Source organism: Callithrix jacchus, chromosome 7, assembly GCF_049354715.1.
Source record: "Callithrix jacchus isolate 240 chromosome 7, calJac240_pri, whole genome shotgun sequence".
Classification (NCBI taxonomy): domain Eukaryota; kingdom Metazoa; phylum Chordata; class Mammalia; order Primates; family Cebidae; genus Callithrix; species Callithrix jacchus.
In genome coordinates this window covers 83,089,864-83,098,681 of record NC_133508.1, presented here as the reverse complement: position 1 = coordinate 83,098,681, position 8,818 = coordinate 83,089,864, and positions in this window count along the sequence as shown.

Below are 8,818 nucleotides of genomic sequence, written 5' to 3'. Positions count from 1 at the left end.
CTGTTACCCAGGCTGGAGTGCAATGGCATAATCTCGGCTCACCGCAACCTCCGCCTCCTTGGTTCAGACAATTCTCCTGCCTCAGCCTCCTGAGTAGCTGGGATTACAGGCACACGCCACCATGCCCAGCTAATTTTTTGTATTTTTAGTAGAGACGGGGTTTCACCATGTTGACCAGGATGGTCTCGATCTCTTGATCTCGTGATCCACCCACCTTGGCCTCCCAAAGTGCTGGGATTACAGGCTTGAGCCACCGCGCCTGGCCCAGAAACTGTTTTTTAAAATGATCTAAACAATCGATTATCAGAGTGGGTAGGAGTGAGGCAAGGAGATCAGAAGGCATAGAGATTGGCTGGGATTACCCCAAGAAAGGGTTCTTGGATCTCATCCAAGAAAGAATTTAGGGTGAGTCCCAATGCAAAGTGAAAGCAAGTTAATTAAGAAAGTAAAACAATAGGCCAGAACACTGCACTCCAGCCTGGGCAACAGAGTGAGACTCCATCTCAAAAGAAAAGAAAGTAAAAGAATAAAAGAATGGAGGCGGGCGCGGTGGCTCACACCTATAATCCCAGCACTTTGGGAGGCTGAGGTGGGTGGATCACAAGGTCAAGAGATCGGGGGTTCAACATGGTGAAACCCCGTCTCTACTAAAAATACAAAAATTAGCTGGGCATGGTGGTGCGTGCCTGTAGTCCCAGCTACTCAGGAGGCTGAGGCAGGAGAATTGCTTGAACCCAGGAGGCGGAGGTTGTGGTGAGCTGAGATCATGCCTTGCACTCCAGTCTGGATAACAAGAGTGAAGCTCCGTCTCAAAAAATAAATAAATAAATAAAAGAATGGATATTCCATAGATAGACCAGCCCCAAGGGCTGCTCGTTGCCAATTTTATGGTTATTTATCGATGATATGCTAAACAAGGGGTGGGTTATTTGTGCCTCCCCTTTTTAGACCACATAGGGTAACTTCCTAACATTGCCATGGCATTTGTAAACTGTCGTGGTGCTGGTGGTAGTGTAGCTGTGAGGATAACTCTTGTCACCGTTTTGGTTTTGGTGGGTTTTGGCGGGCTCCTTTACTGCAACCTGTAGTACTTACTGCAACCTATCAGCAAGGTCTTTATGAGCTTTATTTTGTGTGGATCTATCTCATCCTGTGACTTAGAATGCCTTAACTGTCTGGGGATGCAGCCCAATAGGTTTCAGCCTCATTTTACCCAGCTCCTATTTAAGATGGAGTTGCTCTGGTTCACATGCCTCTGAGAGTGAGCCGCTGCCCCTGGCGGAAAGCTTAAATTTTCTTATTGGCAACAAATACCGCCAGTTATTTTCCTTTAAGTGACAGGCTCACTTTGTTCATTTTTCAAGAAAAATGCCGGCTGGTCTGGTGGCTTACGCCTGTAATCCCTGCACTTTGGGAGGCCGAGGCAGGCATTCGAGACCAGCCAGGCCAACATGGCAAAACCCAGTCTCTACTACAAACACAAAAATTAGTTGGGTGTGGTGACATATGCCTGTAATCCTAGCCACTCAGGAGGCTGAAGCAGGAGAATCGCTTGAACCCAGGAGGCAGAGTTTGCAGTGAGCCGAGATTGCACGACTGCACTCCAGCCTGGGCAACAAGAGTGAAACTCAAAAAAAAAAAAGAAAAATGCTAATATATTAAAGTATATTAAATAATATGTAACATATTAAAATATATTATGTCATATATAATTATATTATATAATATATAATTATGGGTTAGTTTTCTTGGTTTTTTATTTTTTTCTATTAAGATGATCATACAGTTTTACTTCTTTTTTTTTTTTTTTTTTTTTAGAGATGGAGTTTTGGTCTGTTGCCCAAGCTGGAATACAGTGGTACAATCTTGACTCACTGCAACCTCCACCTTCCAAGTTCAAGCAATTCTCCTGCCTCAGCCTCCTGAGTAGCTGGTATCACAGCCATGCACCACCACACCTGGCTATTTTTTGCATTTTTAGTAGAGACAGTTTCACCATATTGGCCAGCCTGGTCTCGAACTCCTCACCTTAAGTGATCTGCCTGCCTCAGCCTCCCAAAGTTCTGGGATTACAGGTGTAAGCCATTGAGCCTGGCCAGTTTTACTTCTTTATTTCATTACTATGATGAATCATATTGACTGACTTTTCAGTATGAACCAACTTTGTATTCTTTTTTTTGAGACGGAGTTTCTCTCTTGTTGCCCAGGCTGGAGGGCAATGGCACGATCTCGGCTCACTACAATCTCCACCTCCAGGGTTCAAGCGATTCTCCTGCCTGAGCCTCCCAACTAGCTGGGATTACAGGCATGCAGCACAACACCCAGCTAATTTTGTATTTTTAGTAGAGACAGGGTTTCTCCATATTGGTCAGGCTGGTCTTAAATTCCCAACCTCAGGTGATCTGCCCACCTTGGCCTCCCAAAGTGCTGTGATTACAGGTGTGAGCCACTATGCCTGGCCAACTTCTCAATTTCTTTAATTGATATAGGGCAGCAGTAATTTTACCCCTCCCTCAGGGGACATTTGGTAACATCTGGACATTTGTGGTTGTTATAACTGGAAGGCGATTCTGTCTGGCATCTAGGAAGTAGAGGCCAGGGATACTGCTCAGCAGCCTACAATACACTGGACAGCCCTCCCTCACATCAAAGAATTATCCAACCCAAATATCAACAGTACTGAGGTTCAGAAACCCTAATATAGAGCTATTTGAGTTTTCTAATTCTTCTTGCATTGGCTTTGACAATTTGAGTCTTTTTTTTTTTTTTTTGAGACAGAGTCTTACTCTGTCACCCAGACTGGAGTGCAGTGGTACAATCTTGGTGTACTGCAAACTCCACCTTCCGGTTCAAGAGATTCTTGTGCCTGAGCCTCCTGAGTAGCTGAGATTACAGGCACGTGCCACCACACCTGGCTAATTTTTGTATTTTTTTTTTTTTTTTTTTTGAGACGGAGTTTCGCTCTTGTGACCCAGGCTGGAGTGCAATGGCGCAATGTCGGCTCACCACAATCTCCGCCTCCTGGGTTCAGGCAATTCTCCTGCCTCAGCCTCCCGAGTAGCTGGGATTACAGGCACGCGCCACCATGCCCAGCTAATTTTTTGTATCTTTAGTAGAGACGGGGTCTCACCATGTTGACCAGGATGGTCTCGATCTCTTGACCTCATGATCCACCCGCCTCGGCCTCCCAAAGTGCTGGGATTACAGGCGTGAGCCGCCGCGCCCGGCCTAATTTTTGTATTTTTAGTAGAGATGAGATTTCACCATGTTGCCCAGGCTAGTCTCTAACTGGCAACCTCAGGTGATTCCCCCTGCCTCAGCCTCCCAAAGTGCTGGAATTACAGGCATGAGCCACCACGCCTGGCCCCAGCACAACGCTAAAATAAAAATTTTAGTCTTTTTTTTTTTTTTGAGGCAGAATCTCACTCTGTCACCAGGCGCCAGGCTGGAGTGCAGTGGTGCTATGTTGGCTCACTGCAACCTCCGCCTCCAGGGTTCAAACAATTCTCCTGCTTCAGCCTCCCTAGGCTGGGACTACAGGCGCGCTCCACCACGCCCAGCTAATTTTTGTATTTTAGTGGAGACTGGGTTTCACTATGTTGGCCAGGATGGTCTTGATCTATTGACCTCATGATCCACCCACCTCGGCCTCCCAAAGTGCTGGGATTATAGGCATGAGCCACCACGCCTGGCAATTTTAGTCTTTTAAAGAATGTGTTCAGGCGGGGCGCGGTGGCTCAGGCCTGTAATCCCAGCACTTTGGGAGGCCGAGGTGGGTGGATCACCTAAGGTCAGGAGTTCGAGACCAGCCTGGCCAACATGGAGAAACCCCATCTCTAAAAAAAAAAAAAAATGTGTTCATTTCATCTAAGGCGTTGTCTTCATGTAAAGTGTTTCAGAATATTCCATTATTATCCATTTAATGTCTATAGGAGGGGCAGCAAACTGTAGCCACAGCCCAATTCAGCCTGCAGCCTGTTTTTGAAATATAAATACATAATGTTTGTGTCTCCTTTACCGCTGCAACAAAGTAGTTGCTCCACAGATCATGTGGCCCACAAAGCCAAACAGGGTCCCTGAATCTTTACAGAAAAAGCTTGCTGACCTGTGGTTTATGGAATCCTTAGTGATGTCCCCTCTCTTACTACTGATATTGGCAATTTGTCTTCCTCTTTTATACCTTATCAGGCTAATGAGATGTTTATCTATTTTATTGAACTTTTCAAAGGACTAGCTTTTGGTTTTGTTGTTTTTCTCCTTTATTTTATATGGCATTGATTTCCACTCTTTATAGTTTGATTTCTTTCTACATTAGTTCTATTGTCAAACTAAATCAAAGAGATTCTCCAAAGATAAAAAATTAATTCAGCAGTGGGCATTGCAATGTGGAATATGGTACCATATTAACCTACGGGTATATGAGGAGGTAAAGGAAAACAAGAGTTGTTTTTTTGTTTTTTAAGTTTTTCTTTTGAGACAGGGTCTCACTGTGTCACCCAGGCTGGAGTGCAGTTGCATGATCATGGCTTACTGCAGCCTCAACCTCTCAGGTTAAATAGATCCTCCTGCCTCAGCCTTCCAAGTAGCTTGGACTACTGGCACGTGCCACCACACCTGGCTAATTTTCATATTTTTTGTACAGACAAGGTTTCACCATTTTGCCCAGGCTGGTCTCAAACTCCTGGGCTCAAGGGATCCACTCTAAAGAGCTGGGATAACAGGCATAAGCCACCATGCCTAACCTGAAAAAAGGACGTTTTTAAAGGGAAAAGTGAGAATTGTTACATATAGTAAGTTGTTTTGAAGGAATTAGCCTTTGCTACAAGAATCAATAACAAAGGTTAGTCAATAACAAGCATCAGTCCAAGTTTGGACAAGTAGTTACTGGGCAGATGTTTTCACAGAAGCATTTCGTGTAATGTTGTGATGGCTTTTGTGCAAGGTTGTGGTATAAATGCAGACAGTCAGGCAAGCCCCCAAACTGGGGCTTAGTCTGGGAGGGTTCTCAGCTTTGCCTGGGAAAGAATTTAAGGGTAAGCTGGTGGTATTAAACAACAATTTTTTTTTTCAAGGCAGGGTCTCACTCTGTCACCCAGGCTAGAGTACAGTGGTGCAATTCCCAGTTCACTGCAGCCTTGACCTTGGCTCATATAGTCTTCTCACTTCAGCTACCCAAGTAGCTGGGACCACAGGTATCCACGACCACCCCCAGCTAATTTTTGTATTTTTTTGTAGAGACAGGATCTCATTATGTTGCCCAGGCAATATATGGTCTCAAGACCTTGAGCTCAAGAAATCTTCCTGCCTCAGCTTCCCTAAGTGCTGTTACTGGAGGCATGAGCCACTATGAGTGGTCAAACAGCAATTTTTAATTGAACTGAAGTACTCCTTGTAGATCAGGGACAACTCATAGGCAGTGTGCCCAGAGCTGCTCTTTTCCTGTTGGCAACTGTATTTATATCCACTTACACCCACTTTTAATTAGATGTAAATCGGGCCGGGCACAGTGGCTCAAGCCTGTAATCCCAGCACTTCGGGAGGCCAAGGCAGGTGGATCATGAAGTCAAGAGATCGAGACCATCCTGGTCAACATGGTGAAACCCCGTCTCTACTAAAAATACAAAAAATTAGCTGGGCATGGTGGTGCGTGCCTGTAATCCCAGCTACTCAGGAGGCTGAGGCAGGAGAATTACCAGAACCCAGGAGGCAGAGGTTGCGGTGAGCCAAGATAGTGCCATTGCACTCCAGCCTGGGTAACAAGAGCAAAACTCCATCTCAAAAAAAAAAAAAATTAGATGCAAATCAAGAAGTGGGCTACTGCAAATTGAGGGGCAGGTTATTCCTCACTTTCTAGGAAAGGGACAGTAACTTCCTGGTCATTGCCATAGCATCTGTACTTATGACTCAGAGGGACTGTCTTATGCTAATGACCAATGAAGGTAGCTAGGGACGGCTTTTATCGCCATCTGCTGGTTCCTGCTAGTTTATTCACTTTATCCAATCGGGACCTTGGGACCTGGGAATAATTCCTGCCGTCCTTACTTCATTCCCCCTCAGAGATTAGATACTCCTCCTCAATCTTTTTTTTTTTTTTTAAGATGGAGTTTTACTGCTTTTGCAAAGGCTGGAGTGCAGTGGCATTATCTTGGCTCACCTCAACCTCCACCTCCTGGGTTCAAGTGATTCTCCTGTCTCAGCCTCCCAAGTAGCTAGGATTACAGGCATGCGCCACCACACCTGGCTAATTTTGTATTTTTAGTAGAGATGGGGTTTCTCCATGTTGGTCAGGCTGGTCTCGAACTCCCAATCTTAGACAATCTGCCCATCTCGGCCTCCCAAAGTGCTGGGATCACAGGCGAGAGCCAGCACATCCGGCCTCCTCCTTAATCTTAAAGGGGTGGTCAGGTGTGGGGGCTTACGCCTGTAATCCTAGTACTTTGCAAGGCCAAACCAGGCAGATCACTTGAGGCAGAGGTTCGAGACCCACCTGGCCATCGTAATGAAACCCCATCTCTATTAAAAATCCAAAAATTAATTGGGCGTGGTGGTCCCAGCTACTTGGGAGGCTGAAGCAGGAGAATTGTTTGAACTCAGGAGGAGGTTGCAGTGAGCAAAGATAGCACCACTGCACTCCAGCCTGGGAGACAGAGTGAGACTCTCTTTCAAAAAAATAAAAAGTAAAAAAAGATCTTAAAGGGGCTGTACAAGGGCAGAGGTCCATCTTCTGTAACTGTTTTCTGCTAATTTTATGGGCATATGCCCTGTCTGGCATTGAAGGAGTGACAGTCTCTAGATACCTAATCTGATGGGTCTGGTAGTAGGTTGTTTTTATTTTCAAGGTCAGAAAATGGGATGGATTAGAAGCCTTGTGCCAGCATATTTTTCATGTGGAATTGTAGTCTGAAGACACAAACTTTACTAGGAGGTTAAATAAGCAAGGGCCAAAAATTGGTAATAATAGAAGAGCTATTTAAAGATCTTAGGAAAGGTAAAAACCAGGTGAGAATAACATGTAGTTTAGTACTGCACATACTCTTCCTTGTCACATTATTTATTTTTGTGTTTGTGAAATAGAAACTTTAAGACTTATAAGAGTTCATAAATGAAGGTCATAATGTCCGCCTTTTACACCTCCAGGGACTCATAAGAAACAGGTTTAATTCTGGTCAGGTGTAGCCAGCTAGTGCTTTCCTGAAGTTTAACAATAGTTGGGGGTACTTAACAATACCCACTAAAGGCTGTTTTATTTTGGTTGTAATTGATTCTTAGGGGATCCTTTTTATTTTATTTATTTATTTATTGTGAGACAGTCTTACTCTGTCGCCCAGGCTGAAGTGCGGTGGTGTGATCTTGGCTTACTGCAACCTCTGCCTCCTGTGTTCAAGCAATTCTCCTGCCTTAGCCTCCATAGTAGCTGGGACTACAGGTGCACACCACCACACCTGGCTAATTTTTGTATTTTTAGTAGAGACATGGTTTTGCCATGTTAGCCAGGCTGGTCTTGAACTCCTGACCTCAGGTGATCTGCCCACCTTGGCCTCCCCAAAGTGCTGGGATCCCCAGCCAAGGGTTTTTTTAAAAAAAAAAAAATTAGTAAGACTAAGTCTTGTAGGAAGAGGCAATACTTTATTTCCATATTCTTTTTTTTTTTTTTTTTTGAGACGGAGTTTCGCTGTTGTTACCCAGGCTGGAGTGCAATGGCGCGATCTCGGCTCACCGCAACCTCAGCGCGTTCAAGCAATTCTCCCGCCTCAGCCTCCTGAGTAGCTGGGATTACAGGCACGCGCCACCATGCCCAGCTAATTTTTTGTATTTTTAGTAGAAACGTGGTTTCACCATGTTGACCAGGATGGTCTCAATCTCTTGACCTCGTGATCCACCTGCCTCGGCCTCCCAAAGTGCTGGGATTACAGGCTTGAGCCACCGCGCCCAACCAAAATTTCTTATATTTATTAAGACCAAATACCTCAAGAAAACTTTGTTTTCTTAACAATAGGTAATCCATTTTCTCGAAAGACTATTATAAACAATTCCCTTTTAACAGGAGAATCCTTTTTTTTTTTTTTTTTGAGACAGAGTTTCACTCTTGTTACCCAGGCTGGAGTGCAATGGCCCAATCTCGGCTCACCGCCACCTCCGCCTCCTGGGTTCAGGCAATTCTCCTGCCTCAGCCTCCTGAGTAGCTGGGATTACAGGCACACGCCACCATGCCCAGCTAATTTTTTGTATTTTTAGTAGAGACGGGGTTTCACCATGTTGACCAGGATGGTCTCGATCTCTTGACCTCGTGATCCACCCACCTTGGACTACCAAAGTGCTGGGATTACAGGCTTGAGCCACTGCACCCGGCCAAATCCTTTGAACCCAGGAGGCAGAGGTTGCAGTTAGCCAAGATCGTGCCATTGCACTCCAGCCAAGGCAACAAGAGCAAAACTCCATCTCAAAACAAATAAACAAACAAAAACAGTCATTTCACTCTAGGACAAGAATTTACCACATAAGATTTTTTTCTCATGTAAAGTTACTCTTTTTATTTTTTAAATTAAAAGCACATCTTCATTTCTATATCTTTCTTTTCTTTTTTGAGATGGAGTCTCTGTTGCCCAGACTGGAGTGCAGGGGTGTGATCTCGGCTCACTGCGAACTCCACCTCCTAGGTCCAAGCAATTCTCTGCCTCAGCCTCCTGAGTAGTTGGGATATCAAGTGCCTGCCACCACGTCCAGCTAATTTTTGTATTTTTAATAGAGACAGGGTTTCATCATATTGGTCAGGCTAGTCCTGAGCTCAAATGATCCGCCTGCCTCAGCCTTCAAAGTG